Below are 15,587 nucleotides of genomic sequence, written 5' to 3'. Positions count from 1 at the left end.
TGTATGTGTCTAGAATTGAATGCCTAGCTCTTGTAAGTGGTTGAGAAGTGGAAAACTTGGATGGCAATGAATGTGGGGTGGTTGGGGTATTTATAGCCCCAACCACCAAACATGACCGTTGGCTGGAGGCTTCTGTTCGATGGCGCACCGGACAGTCCGGTGCACACCGGACAGTCCGGTGCCCCTGCCACGTCAGCGTTGCCGTTGGATTCTAGCCGTTGGAGCTTCTGACTTGTGGGCCCGCCTGGGTGTCCGGTGCACACCGGACATGCACTGTTTGATGTCCGGTGCGCCGGTATGGGCAGCCCTGCCGTCTGCGCGCGCTGCGCGCGCATTTAATGCAGCGCAGGGAGCCGTTGGCGCCGCAGGGAACCGTTGCTCCGCTGGCACACCGGACAGTCCGGTGCACACCGGACAGTCCGGTGAATTATAGCGGAGCGGCTGCCGCGCGAACCCGAGGCTGGCGAGTTCAGGAGGCCGAGCTTTCCTTGGAGCACCGGACATGTCCGGTGCACACCGGACAGTCCGGTGAATTATAGCGCGCCGGCTTCCGAGAAATCCCGAGGGTGAAGAGTTTGAGTCTGAGTCCCCTGGTGCACCGGACAGGTACTGTTCACTGTCCGGTGGCACACCGGACAGTCCGGTGCGCCAGACCAGGGGTGCCCTCGGTTGCCCCTTTGCTCCTTTTATTGAATCCAACACTTTCTTTTTATTGGCTAGATGTGAACCTTTTGCACCTGTATAACTTATACACTAGAGCAAACTAGTCAGTCCAATATTTGTGTTGGGCAGTTCAACCACCAAAATTATTTAGGAACTAGGTGTAAGCCTAATTCCCTTTCAATCTCCCCCTTTTTGGTGATTGATGCCAACACAAACCAAAGCAAATGTAGAAGTGCATAATTGAACTAGTTTGCATAATGTAAGTGTAAAGGTTGCTTGGAATTGAGCCATTATAACTACTCACAAGATATGCAAGGAATGTTTCTTTCTTATTTAACATTTTGGACCACGATTGCACCACTTGTTTTGTTTTTGCAAAACCTTTTGTAAATCCTTTTCATAGATCTTTTGCAAATAGTCAAAGGTAAATAAATAAGAGTTTGCAAAAAGCATTTTCAAGATTTGAAATTTCCTCCCCCTGTTTCAAATGCTTTTCCTTTGACTAAACAAAACTCCCCCTAAAAGAGATCCACCTCTTAGTGTTCAAGAGGGTTTTGATATACCATTTTTGAAATACTACTTTCTCCCCCTTTTGAACATAATAGAATACCAAATGATAAAGACTTTTTGGAAAGCACTAAGTTTTTGAATTTTGTGGTGGTGGTGCGGTCCTTTTGCTTTGGGCTCATTTCTCCCCCTTTTTGGCATGAATCGCCAAAAACGGAATTATTAGAGCCCTGTAAGTGCGATCTTCCCCTTTGGTCATAAATAGGTGAGTTAAGATTATACCAAAGACGAAGTCCTTTTGCGTTTGAGCTTTTACTCTCTCCCCCATGGATGAAGTCCTTTTCCTTGATGCTCATTTCTCCCCCCAAAGACGAGAGAGTTGCTCGGAGTGATGGCGAAGTATGAGTTACGGAGTGGAAGCCTTTGTCTTCGCCGAAGACTCCAATTCCCTTTCAATATGCCTATGACTTGGTTTGAAATAAACTTGAAAACACATTAGTCATAGCATATAAAAGAGATATGATCAAAGGTATTCAAATGAGCTATGTGTGCAAGTTTAGCAAAAGAAATTTCTAGAATCAAGAATATTGAGCTCATGCCTAAGTCTGGTAAAAGATTGTTCATCAAGTGGCTTGGTAAAGATATCGGCTAATTGATCTTTAGTATTAATGTAAGAAATCTCGATATCCCCCTTTTGTTGGTGATCCCTAAGAAAATGATACCGAATGGCTATGTGCTTAGTGCGGCTATGCTCGACGGGATTGTCGGCCATTTTGATTGCACTCTCATTATCACATAGCAAAGGGACCTTGGTTAATTTGTAACCGTAGTCCCGCAGGGTTTGCCTCATCCAAAGCAATTGCGCGCAACAATGTCCTGCGGCAATGTACTCGGCTTCGGCGGTGGAAAGAGCGACCGAATTTTGCTTCTTTGAAGCCCAAGACACCAAGGATCTTCCCAAGAACTGGCAAGTCCCCGATGTGCTCTTCCTATTGATTTTGCACCCCGCCCAATCGGCATCCGAATAACCAATTAAATCAAATGTGGATCCCCTAGGGTACCAAAGCCCAAACTTAGGAGTATAAGCCAAATATCTCAAGATTCGTTTTACGGCCGTAAGGTGTGATTCCTTAGGGTCGGATTGGAATCTTGCACACATGCAAACGGAGAGCATAATGTCCGGTCGGGATGCACATAAATAAAGCAATGAACCAATCATTGACCGGTATACCTTTTGATCCACGGACTTACCTTCCGTGTCGAGGTCGAGATGCCCATTAGTTCCCATGGGTGTCTTGATGGGTTTGGCATCCTTCATCCCAAACTTAGCAAGAATGTCTTGAGTGTACTTTGTTTGGCTAATGAAGGTGCCCTCTCGGAGTTGCTTGACTTGGAATCCTAGAAAATACTTCAACTCCCCCATCATCGACATCTCGAATTTCTGTGTCATGATCCTGCTAAATTCTTCACATGTAGACTCGTTAGTAGACCCAAATATAATATCATCAACATAAATTTGGCATACAAACAAGTCATTTTCAATAGTTTTAGTAAAGAGTGTAGGATCGGCCTTGCCGACTTTGAAGTCATTAGCAATAAGGAAATCTCTAAGGCATTCATACCATGCTCTTGGGGCTTGCTTGAGCCCATAAAGCGCCTTAGAGAGCCTATAGACATGATTAGGATACTCACTGTCTTCAAAGCCGGGAGGTTGCTCAACATAGACCTCTTCCTTGATTGGTCCGTTGAGGAAGGCACTTTTCACGTCCATTTGATAGAGCTTAAAGCCATGGTAAGTAGCATAGGCCAATAATATGCGAATTGACTCAAGCCTAGCTACGGGTGCATAGGTTTCACCAAAATCCAAACCTTCGACTTGTGAATACCCTTTGGCCACGAGTCGAGCTTTGTTCCTTGTCACCACACCATGCTCATCTTGCTTGTTGCGGAAGACCCATTTGGTTCCTACAACATTTTGGTTAGGACGTGGAACTAAATGCCATACCTCGTTCCTCGTGAAATTGTTGAGCTCCTCTTGCATCGCCACCACCCAATCCGAATCTTGGAGAGCTTCCTCTACCCTGTGTGGCTCAATAGAGGAAACAAAAGAGTAATGTTCACAAAAATGAGCAACCCGAGATCGAGTAGTTACCCCCTTATGAATGTCGCCGAGGATGGTGTCGACGGGGTGATCTCGTTGGATTGCTTGGTGGACTCTTGGGTGTGGCGGTCTTGGTTCTTCCTCATCCTCCTTTTCTTGATCATTTGCATCTCCCCCTTGATCATTGCCATCATCTTGAGGTGGCTCATCTTCTTGATTTTGCCCTTCATCAACTTGAGCCTCATCCTCATTTTGAGTTGGTGGAGATGCTTGCGTGGAGGAGGATGGTTGATCTTGTGCATTTGGAGGCTCTTCGGATTCCTTAGGACACACATCCCCGATGGACATGTTCCTAAGCGCTATGCATGGAGCCTGTTCTTCACCTATCTCATCAAGATCAACTTGCTCTACTTGAGAGCCGTTAGTTTCATCAAACACAACGTCACAAGAGACTTCAACTAGTCCAGTGGACTTGTTAAAGACCCTATATGCCCTTGTGTTTGAGTCATAACCAAGTAAAAAGCCTTCTACAGTTTTAGGAGCAAATTTAGATTTTCTACCTCTTTTAATAAGAATGAAGCATTTGCTACCAAAAACTCTAAAATATGAAATGTTGGGCTTTTTACCGGTTAGGAGTTCATATGATGTCTTCTTGAGGATTCGGTGAAGATATAACCGGTTGATGGCGTAGCAGGCGGTATTGACTGCTTCGGCCCAAAACCGGTCCGGTGTCTTGTACTCATCAAGCATGGTTCTTGCCATGTCCAATAGAGTTCGATTCTTCCTCTCCACTACACCATTTTGTTGTGGCGTGTAGGGAGAAGAGAACTCATGCTTGATGCCCTCCTCCTCAAGGAAGCTTTCAATTTGAGAGTTCTTGAACTCCGTCCCATTGTCGCTTCTTATTTTCTTGATCCTTAAGCCGAACTCATTTTGAGCCCGTCTCAAGAATCCTTTTAAGGTCTCTTGGGTTTGAGATTTTTCCTGTAAAAAGAATACCCAAGTGAAGCGAGAATAATCATCCACAATAACTAGACAGTACTTACTCCCGCCGATGCTTATGTAAGCGATCGGGCCGAATAGATCCATGTGTAGGAGCTCCAGTGGTCTGTCAGTCGTCATTATGTTCTTGTGTGGATGATGAGTGCCAACTTGCTTCCCTGCTTGGCATGCGCTACAAATCCTGTCTTTCTCAAAATGAACATTGGTTAGTCCTAAAATGTGCTCTCCCTTTAGAAGCTTATGAAGATTCTTCATCCCAACATGGGCTAGTCGGCGGTGCCAGAGCCAACCCATGTTAGTCTTAGCAATTAAACATGTGTCGAGCTCAGCTCTATCAAAATCTACTAAGTATAGCTGACTCTCTAACACACCTTTAAATGCTATTGAATCATCACTTCTTCTAAAGACAGTGACACCTAAATCAGTAAAAAGACAGTTGTAGCCCATTTGACATAATTGGGAAACAGAAAGCAAGTTGTAATCTAATGAATCTACGAGAAAAACATTGGAAATAGAATGGTCAGGAGATATAGCAATTTTACCCAAACCTTTGACCAAACCTTGATTTCCATCCCCGAATGTGATAGCTCGTTGGGGATCCTGGTTTTTCTCATATGAGGAGAACATCCTTTTCTCCCCGGTCATGTGGTTTGTGCACCCGCTGTCGAGTATCCAACTTGTGCCCCCGGATGCATAAACCTACAAAACAAGTTTAGTTCTTTGTTTTAGGTACCCAAACGGTTTTGGGTCCTTTAGCATTAGATACAAGAACTTTGGGTACCCAAACACAAGTCTTGGAGCCCTTGTGTTTGCCCCCAACAATTTTGGCAACTACCTTGCCAGATTTGCTAGTCAACACATAAGATGCATCAAAAGTTTTAAATGAAATGGCATGATCATTTGATGCATTAATAGTTTTCTTTCTAGGCAACTTGGCATGGGTTGGTTGCCTAGATCTAGATGTTTCACCCTTATACATAAAAGCATAATTAGGGCCAGAGTGAGACTTCCTAGAATGAATTTTCTTAATCTTATTCTCAGGATACCCGGCAGGGTACAAAATGTAACCCTCGTTATCCTGAGGCATGGGAGCCTTGCCCTTAACAAAGTTAGATAAGTTCTTAGGAGGGGCATTAATTTTGACATTGTCTCCCCTTTGAAAGCCAATGCCGTCCTTAATGCCCGGGCGTCTCCCATTATAGAGCATGCTTCTAGCCAATTTAAATTTTTCATTTTCTAAGTCATGCTCTCTAATTTTAGCATTAAGTTGTGCTATGTGATCATTTTGTTTTTTAATTAAGGCAAGGTGATCATGGATAGCATCAACATTAATATCTCTACATCTAGTGCAAATGGACACATGCTCAATAGTAGATGTAGAGGGTTTGCAAGACTTTAATTCAATAACCTTAGCATGCAACAAATCATTCTTAGTTCTAAGGTCAGAAATAGTAGTATTGCAAACATCAAAATCCTTAGCCTTAGCAATTAATTTCTCATTCTCATTTCTAAGGCTAGCGATGCAAGCATTCAATTCATCAATCCTAGCAAGCAAATCAACATCGTCATTTCTAGGATCAATGCAAACATGAGAATCAACCTTAGCCAACAAATTAGCATTTTCATTTCTAAGGTTGTCTAAAATCTCATGGCAAGTGCTTAGCTCACTAGATAATTTTTCACATTTTTCTCTTTCTAGAGCATAAGCATTTTTAACCTTAACATGTTTCTTGTTTTCCTTGATTAGGAAATCTTCTTGGGAGTCCAAGAGATCATCCTTTTCATGGATAGCACTAATTAGCTCATTTAATTTTTCCTTTTGTTCCATGTTAAGGTTGGCAAAAAGAATACGCAAGTTATCCTCCTCATTTTTATCATCCTCATCACTAGATGTTTCATATTTAGTGGAGGACTTTGATTTTACCTTCTTTTTGCCGTCCTTGGCCATAAGGCACTTGTGGCCGACGTTGGGGAAGAGGAGGCCTTTGGTGACGGCGATGTTGGCGGCGTCCTCGTCGTCGGAGGAGTCGCTTGAGCTTTCGTCGGAGTCCCACTCCCGACAAACATGGGCATCGCCGCCCTTCTTCTTGTAGTACTTCTTCTTCTCCTTCCTCTTGCCCTTCTTGTCGTTGTCCCTGTCACTGTCACTTGATAATGGACATTTAGCAATAAAGTGACCGGGCTTACCACACTTGTAGCAAACCTTCTTGGAACGGGATTTGTAGTCCTTCCCCTTCCGTTGCTTGAGGATTTGCCGGAAGCTTTTGATGATTAGGGCCATCTCCTCGTTGTCGAGCTTGGAGGCGTCAATTGGTTGTCTACTTGGTGTAGACTCCTCTTCCGTTGCCTTGAAGGCCACGGGTTGCGCCTCGGATGTGGAAGGCTCATCAAGCTCGTTGATCTTCTTGGAGCCCTTAATCATGCATTCAAAACTAACAAAATTCCCGATGACTTCCTCGGGGGTCATTTGTGTATATCTAGGATTGCCACGAATTAATTGTACTTGAGTAGGGTTAAGGAAAATAAGGGCTCTCAGAATAACCTTAACCACTTCGTGGTCATCCCATTTTGTGCTCCCGAGGTTGCGCACTTGGTTCACCAAGGTCTTGAGCCGGTTGTACATGTCTTGTGGCTCCTCCCCTTGGCGAAGACGGAAGCGACCGAGCTCCCCCTCGATCGTTTCCCGCTTGGTGATCTTGGTGAGTTCATCACCCTCATGCGCCGTCTTGAGTAGGTCCCAAATCTCCTTGGCGTTCTTCAACCCTTGTACTTTGTTGTATTCCTCCTTGCTTAAAGAGGCAAGGAGAATGGTTGTGGCTTGAGAGTTGAAGTGCTCGATTTGGGCCACTTCGTCCGTGTCGTAGTCCTCATCCCCTACGGATGGTACCTGTACACCATACTCAACAACATCCCATAATCTTTTGTGGAGAGAGGTTAGATGAAATCGCATCAAATTACTCCACATAGCATAATCTTCACCATTAAAAGTTGGTGGTTTGCCTAATGGGACGGAAAGTAAAGGTGTATGTTTAGGAATGCGAGGGTAGCGTAGGGGGATCTTACTATACTTCTTACGCTCTTGGCGTTTAGAAGTGACGGACGCCGCGTCGGAGCCGGAGGTGGAGGTCGATGAAGTGTCGGTCTCGTAGAAGACCACCTTCCTCATCCTTTTGTGCTTGTCCCCACTCCGATGCGGCTTGTGAGAAGATTTTTCCTTCTTCTCCTTATGGTGAGAAGAGGAAGATCTTTTCTCCTTCCGCTTGGAGGATTTCTTCTTCTTCTCTCTTCTCTTGGTGCGGGACTCTTCCGATGAAGATGAAGTGCTCCCTTGGCTTGTAGTGGGCTTGTCGTCGCCGATCTCCATCTCCTTCTTGGCGTGATCTCCCGACATCACTTCGAGCGGTTAGGCTCTAATGAAGAACCGGGCTCTGATACCAATTGATAGTCGCCTAGAGGGGGGGGTGAATAGGGCGAAACTGAAATTTATAAATATAAACACAACTACAAGCCGGGGTTAGCGTTAGTAATAATAAATGAGTCCGCAAGAGAGGGCGCAAAACAAATCGCAAGCAAATAAGGAGAGTGACGCGTGGATTTGTTTTACCGAGGTTCGGTTCTTGCAAACCTACTCCCCGTTGAGGAGGCCACAAAGGCCGGGTCTCTTTCAACCCTTCCCTCTCTCAAACGGTCCCTCGGACCGAGTGAGCTTTCCTTCTTCTCAATCAACCGGGAACAAAACTTCCCCGCAAGGGTCACCACACAATCGGTGCCTCTTGCCTCGGTTACAATTGAGTGTTGATCACAAGAGCAAAAGAGAAAGAAAGAATGCGATCCAAGCGCAAGAGCTCAAAAGAACACGGCAAATCTCTCTCGCTAGTCACTAAGGGCTTGAGTGGAATTGGAGAGGATTTGATCTCTTTGTATGTGTCTAGAATTGAATGCCTAGCTCTTGTAAGTGGTTGAGAAGTGGAAAACTTGGATGGCAATGAATGTGGGGTGGTTGGGGTATTTATAGCCCCAACCACCAAACATGACCGTTGGCTGGAGGCTTCTGTTCGATGGCGCACCGGACAGTCCGGTGCACACCGGACAGTCCGGTGCCCCTGCCACGTCAGCGTTGCCGTTGGATTCTAGCCGTTGGAGCTTCTGACTTGTGGGCCCGCCTGGGTGTCCGGTGCACACCGGACATGCACTGTTTGATGTCCGGTGCGCCGGTATGGGCAGCCCTGCCGTCTGCGCGCGCTGCGCGCGCATTTAATGCAGCGCAGGGAGCCGTTGGCGCCGCAGGGAACCGTTGCTCCGCTGGCACACCGGACAGTCCGGTGCACACCGGACAGTCCGGTGAATTATAGCGGAGCGGCTGCCGCGCGAACCCGAGGCTGGCGAGTTCAGGAGGCCGAGCTTTCCTTGGAGCACCGGACATGTCCGGTGCACACCGGACAGTCCGGTGAATTATAGCGCGCCGGCTTCCGAGAAATCCCGAGGGTGAAGAGTTTGAGTCTGAGTCCCCTGGTGCACCGGACAGGTACTGTTCACTGTCCGGTGGCACACCGGACAGTCCGGTGCGCCAGACCAGGGGTGCCCTCGGTTGCCCCTTTGCTCCTTTTATTGAATCCAACACTTTCTTTTTATTGGCTAGATGTGAACCTTTTGCACCTGTATAACTTATACACTAGAGCAAACTAGTCAGTCCAATATTTGTGTTGGGCAGTTCAACCACCAAAATTATTTAGGAACTAGGTGTAAGCCTAATTCCCTTTCAGTATGTTCTTGTTTTTATGGTTCATATTCATTATCTGAGGAGTGCATGAACATCCTCAAGTGTTAGTCTGCAAGCATTTCGTTGAATGCATCCGATCTCGCATATGTTCTCAGCGTCGCTCCCCCTGATTTGGAAATATGCTGGAAATTGCAGTACCGTTCCCAACGCACGCGACCACCGATTTGGCGTCACTAGGGTTTGCACTTTCCCCCCATTCCACCTTACCTTGCCTTCTGTGTTGTCCCCTACCGTGAGACCAATGCCCCACACCCAGACGGAGACGACAATGGAGGGGCTCGGCTCGATGGCAGGCTATGGGTCCACGAAGACCCACTGCTGGGAGGAGCGGAGACGAAGGGCGGCGGGTCCTCGTCGCGGAAGGCTAGCGCCTCGGTACCCAACCTCGTGGTCCACACCGATGACGCCGAGGACCTTGATTAGCTATTCGGGTCGGTGCTGCGGGGGCTGCTGACGCTATGGGAGCGGAACAAGGGAAGGGAATCATCCTCCGTCTCCCCTTGCCACCATGCCAGGCGTGCTGCTTCAGCTTCTCCCCCAGGAAGCATTGTAGAGGGCGCTGTCGACCAAGGACAAGGAGGTCCGCCACAGGTCCTGTGACGTCCTCGGCATCGACGCTGACGAGTGGGACAACGAGAATAGGAGGATGACCACCGAGCTCCGGGAGCAGCAACACCAACTCAGGAAGGCACTGGAAGACCGAGTGCAAGTCAGTAGGGAGACCACCAAGATGGGGTGATGGGTCAAGCTCCATCAGGTAGAATTTGCTGACAACCCATCGACTGATATGCTTTGTGATATGCTTTTTTAATGAATGAAAATTGGCTAGGCAATCTCTGTCAAGAAATGGCTGATTTGTGTGCTTAATGTTTATGATTACAAAAAAAAATTCGATACGCTGAAAAATTTGAATTATATTTCATAGTGTTATAATAAAGAAAATTATCAAGGGAGGTAACAAGACGAAACATTGTCTGATGTTTTTACTTCTCAGTCATGTGCTTGGGAGAGATGGCTACTCAGGATGATGAAAATTGTGTAAGAAAACTGTTTGGTGCCTTCACAATTCATGATTACTATGTGTCTTGTTGAAAGGAATATAGTAATATCATCATGACTATTGACATTAGTTATTTGTTCTAAGCATTGTGTATTTCAATTTCCTTGTAGATATGGATTGGAGGACCTTACAAGAAAACCTAGCAAGCTCAATTAAAAATTCAAGAGGAAGTACTAAAGTTATGATAAGGCCTTCTTTTCCTCAATGGTATTATGGGCATGGACTTCTTGATCAGCTCCCAATTAGTGATGTCACAACAGTTGTTGATGAGGCCTAAAAAGGAGGTGATATGGTTGATTGGTTCAAGTACGGTTGCTATTGGTCTGGGACAATTACTAAGTTACTCAAAAATGATATGGTTAAGGTCAGAATTTATTGGTGTACGCCCTGCACCCAAAACGTTTGAAGTTTGTTAGCTCAAAATTATTTGAGTGACCAACCTGAAAAAAATTAGGGATGGAGCACTATGTTACTAGAAATATTCTGTTGTCATGTGCCTTTGCTCGTTGATCGAGCCCTTGTATGAAAATAATTTTACACAAGGTGAAATTAGAGAATGGATTGTTTGAAAACATGAACAAACAATGTTATGTTCTTTATTTATATGCACATCAAAACTTTGGAGGCTGCAAACAATCATCATTTTGTAGTATTTTTTTAATGTGCAACAACAACACTTTAGTTGGAATAGTTAATTTCTGCATTGCATTTTGGGTTTCTTTCTTTTTACGTGGTACTGAGTTATCAGTTAGTGTTGCAGTATTTGATCTTTATGTTTTCATACTTTTATTGATCTCGTAACCAAGATTTTAACTATTTTCTTATGGAATATGTCCCCGTCTTACTAAAACTTTGTCTACAACTACAACTTCTGGCACCTCTCACAGGTGAAGGCAAATGTTATACTGCTAATTGTAAGGATCTAAGAACCTTGAGTGGTCGCATGAAAAAGGTTGGACAATACCTCTTGCGCAGGTAACTGATGGGTTATTATTATTTTGTTAAGTATTTGTTTTAAGTGCTATAATATAATCAATATAGCTGACCTGCGTTTTTTCTAAGGTAGTATTTACTATGAAGTGCAGTTTGCAACCCGGTTTATTGTCTATAATATTATATATGTCTAATAGTATATTTAATTCTGTGCTATCAGGCAAACCTAAAAAGTTGGCATACTGCTCGTTTTTTTTCGACACTATAAATATGGTACTACTAATCGCTTTTGGTTATGCAACTATGATTGTTGTTTCCCCATCTTACTGAAACTTTGCCTACTGAAAGTCGCCTAGAGGGGGGAGTGAATAGGGTGAATCTGAAATTTACAAACTTAATCACAACTACAAGCCGGGTTAGCGTTAGAAATATAAACGAGTCCGAGAGAGAGGGCGAAAAACAAATCGTGAGCAAATAAAGATGGTACTTGTATACCAAACTCAACAACATCCCACATACTTTTGTGGAGTGAGGTTAGGTGATATCGCATCATATCACTCCACCTAGCATAATCTTCACCATCAAATGTTGGTGGTTTGCCTAATGGGACGGAAAGTAAAGGCGTATGTTTAGGAATGCGACGATAGCGTAGGGGGATCTTACTAAACTTCTTGCGCTCATGGCGCCTAGAAGTTACGGACGGCGTGTCAGAGCCAGAGGTGGATGGCGACGAGGTGTCAGTCTCGTAGTAGACCACTTTCCTCATCTTCTTCTTATTGTCACCGCTCCGACGCGACTTGTGTGAAGAGGATTCTTTTTCCTTCCCCTTGTTGCGGGACTCTCCTGATGGAGCTTTCCCGTGGCTTATAGCGGGCTTCTCGCCTGTCACCATCTCCTTCTTGGCGTGATCTCCCGACATCACTTTGAGCGGTTAAGCTCTAATGAAGCACCGGGCTCCGATACCAATTGAAAGTCGCATAGAGGGGGGGGTGAATAGGGCAAATCTGAAATTTACAAACTTAATCACAACTACAAGCCAGGTTAGCGTTAGAAATATAAACGAGTCCGAGAGAGAGGGCGCAAAACAAATCGTGGGCGAATAAAGAGCGAGACACGATGATTTGTTTTACCGAGGTTCGGATCTTGCAAACCTACTCCCCGTTGAGGTGGTCACGAAGACCGGGTCTCTTTCAACCCTTTCCCTCTCTCAAACGGTCCCTCGGACCGAGTGAGTTTCTCTTCTCAATCAAACGGAACACTAAGTTCCCGCAAGGACCACCACACAATTGGTGTCTCTTGCCTTGGTTACAATTGAGTTGATCGTAAGAAGAATGAGAAAGAAAAGAAGCAATCCAAGCGCAAGAGCTCAAATGTACACAACAAATCACTCTCTATAATCACTAAAGCTTTGTGTGGAGTTGGGAGAGGATTTGATCTCTTTGGTGTGTCTTGTATTGAATGCTAGCTCTTGTAAGGTGTTGAAGAGTGGAAAACTTGGATGACTTGAATGTGGAGGTGGTTGGGGTATTTATAGCCCCAACCACCAAACTTGACCGTTGGTGGAGGCTGCTGTCGACGGGCGCACCGGACAGTCCGGTGCGCCACGTCACCTGGTCGTTGGGTTCCGACCGTTGGAGCTCTGACTTGTGGGCCCGCCTGGCTGTCGGGTGGTGCACCGGACAGGCCCTGTAAGCTGTCCGGTGTGCCACCCGCGCGTGCTCTGCTCCTCTGCGCGTGCAGGCGCGCATTTAATGCGTTGCAGTCGACCGTTGAGCGCGAAGTAGCCGTTGCTCCGCTATCACACCGGACACAGTCCGGTGACTCACCGGACAGTCCGGTGACTCACCGGACAGTCCGGTGACTCACCGGACAGTCCGGTGAATTATAGCGGAGCGGATTCCCGAAGCTGGCGAGTTCAGAGTTGCTCTTCCTTGGGGCACCGGACACTGTCCGGTGGTGCACCGGACAGTCCGGTGAATTATAGCGGAGCTCCTCTGAAAATTCTCGAAGGTGAAGAGTTGGGCGTCAAGTTCCCAGGTGCACCGGACACTGTCCGGTGGCACACCGGACAGTATGGTGCGCCAGACCAGGGTGCCATTCGGGTTGCCTTTTGCTCTCTTGTTTGAACCCTTTTCTTAGTCTTTTTATTGGCTTATTGTGAACCTTTGGCACCTGTAGAACTTATAGACTAGAGCAAACTAGTTAGTCCAATTATTTGTGTTGGGCAATTCAACCACCAAAATCATTTAGGAAATAGGTGTAAGCCTAATTCCCTTTCAATCTCCCCCTTTTTGGTGATTGATGCCAACACAAACCAAAGCAAATATAGAAGTGAATAATTGAACTAGTTTGCATAATTGTAAGTGCAAAGGTTACTTAAAATTGAGCCAATATAAATACTCATAAGAATATGCATGGATTGTTTCTTTATATTTTCATCATTTTGGACCACGCTTGCACCACATGTTTTGTTTTTGCAAATTCTTTTTGTAAATTCTTTTCAAAGTTCTTTTGCAAATAGTCAAAGATAAATGAATAAGATTTTGAGAAGCATTTTCAAGATTTGAAATTTTCTCCCCCTATTTCAAATGCTTTTCCTTTGACTAAACAAAACTCCCCTCAATAAATTCCTCCTCTTAGTGTTCAAGAGGGTTTTAATATATCAATTTTGAAGGTGCTACTTTCTTCCCCTTTTTGAACACAATAAGATACCAATTTGAAAAACTCTTTTAAAATAAGGGTGGTGGTGCGGTCCTTTTGCTTTGGGCTAACACTTTCTCCCCCTTTGGCATGAATCGCCAAAAACAGATACTTTGAGTGAAGTATAAGCCCTTGTAACTACTTTCTCCCCGTTTGGTAAAAGACATATGAGTGAAGATTATACCAAAGTCGGAGAGTTGCTTGGAGCGTCGGCGAGGGATGAGTTATGGAGTGGAGTGGAAGCCTTTGTCTTCGCCGAAGACTCCAATTCCCTTTCAATACACCTATGACTTGGTTTGAAATTCACTTGAAAACACATTAGTCATAGTATATAAAAGAGACATGACCGAAGGTATGGAAATGAGCTATGTGTGCAAAACATCAAAAGAAATTCCGAGAATCAAGAATATTTAGTTCATGCCTAAGTTTGTTAAAAGTTTGTTCATCTAGTGGCTTGGTAAAGATATCGGCTAATTGTTCCTTAGTGTTAATATATGCAATCTCGATATCCCCCTTTTGTTGGTGATCCCTTAAGAAATGATACCGAATAGCTATGTGTTTAGTGCGGCTATGCTCAACGGGATTATCCGCCATGCGGATTGCACTCTCATTATCACATAGAAGAGGAACTTTGGTTAATTTGTAACCATAGTCCCTAAGGGTTTGCCTCATCCAAAGCAATTGTGCGCAACAATGACCTGCGGCAATGTACTCGGCTTCGGCGGTAGAAAGAGCTACGGAATTTTACTTCTTTGAAGCCCAAGACACCAAGGATCTTCCCAAGAACTGGCAAGTCCCCGATGTGCTCTTTCTATTAATTTTACACCCCGCCCAATCGGCATCCGAATAACCAATTAAATCAAATGTGGATCCCTGAGGGTACCAAAGCCCAAACTTAGGAGTATGAACTAAATATCTCAAGATTCGTTTTACGACCGTAAGGTGAGCTTCCTTAGGGTCGGCTTGGAATCTTGCACACATGCATACGGGAATCATAATATCCGGTCGAGATGCACATAAGTAGAGTAAAGAGCCTATCATCGACCGGGATACCTTTTGATCGACGGATTTACCTCCCGTGTCGAGGTCGAGATGCCCATTGGTTCCCATGGGTGTCTTGATGGGCTTGGCATCCTTCATCCCAAACTTGGTTAGAATGTCTTGAATATACTTCGTTTGGCTAATGAAGGTGCCCTCTTGGAGTTGTTTTACTTGAAATCCTAAGAAGTACTTTAACTCCCCCATCATCAACATCTCGAATTTTTGTGTCATGATCCTACTAAATTCCTCACATGTAGATTCGTTAGTAGACCCAAATATGATATCATCAACATAAATTTGGTATACAAACAAATCATTGTCAAGAGTTTTAGTAAATAAAGTAGGATCGGCTTTTCCGACTTTGAAGCCATTAGTGATAAGAAAATCTCTTAGGCATTCATACCATGCTCTTGGGGCTTGCTTGAGCCCATAAAGCGCCTTAGAGAGTTTGTAAACATGGTTAGGATACTCACTATCTTCAAAGCCGGGAGGTTGCTCAACATAGACCTCTTCCTTGATCGGTCCATTGAGGAAGGCACTTTTAACGTCCATTTGGTAAAGCTTAAAGCCATGGTAAGTAGCATAGGCAAGTAATATACGAATTGACTCAAGCCTAGCTACGGGTGCATAGGTTTCACCGAAATCCAAACCTTCGACTTGTGAATATCCCTTGGCCACAAGTCGGGCTTTGTTCCTTGTCACCACACCATCCTCATCTTGCTTGTTGCGGAAGACCCACTTGGTTCGTACAACATTTTGATTAGGACGTGGAACTAGATGCCATACCTCGTTCCTAGTGA

Source organism: Zea mays, chromosome 2, assembly GCF_902167145.1.
Source record: "Zea mays cultivar B73 chromosome 2, Zm-B73-REFERENCE-NAM-5.0, whole genome shotgun sequence".
NCBI lineage: Eukaryota > Viridiplantae > Streptophyta > Magnoliopsida > Poales > Poaceae > Zea > Zea mays.
This window is presented reverse-complemented; position numbering follows the sequence as displayed.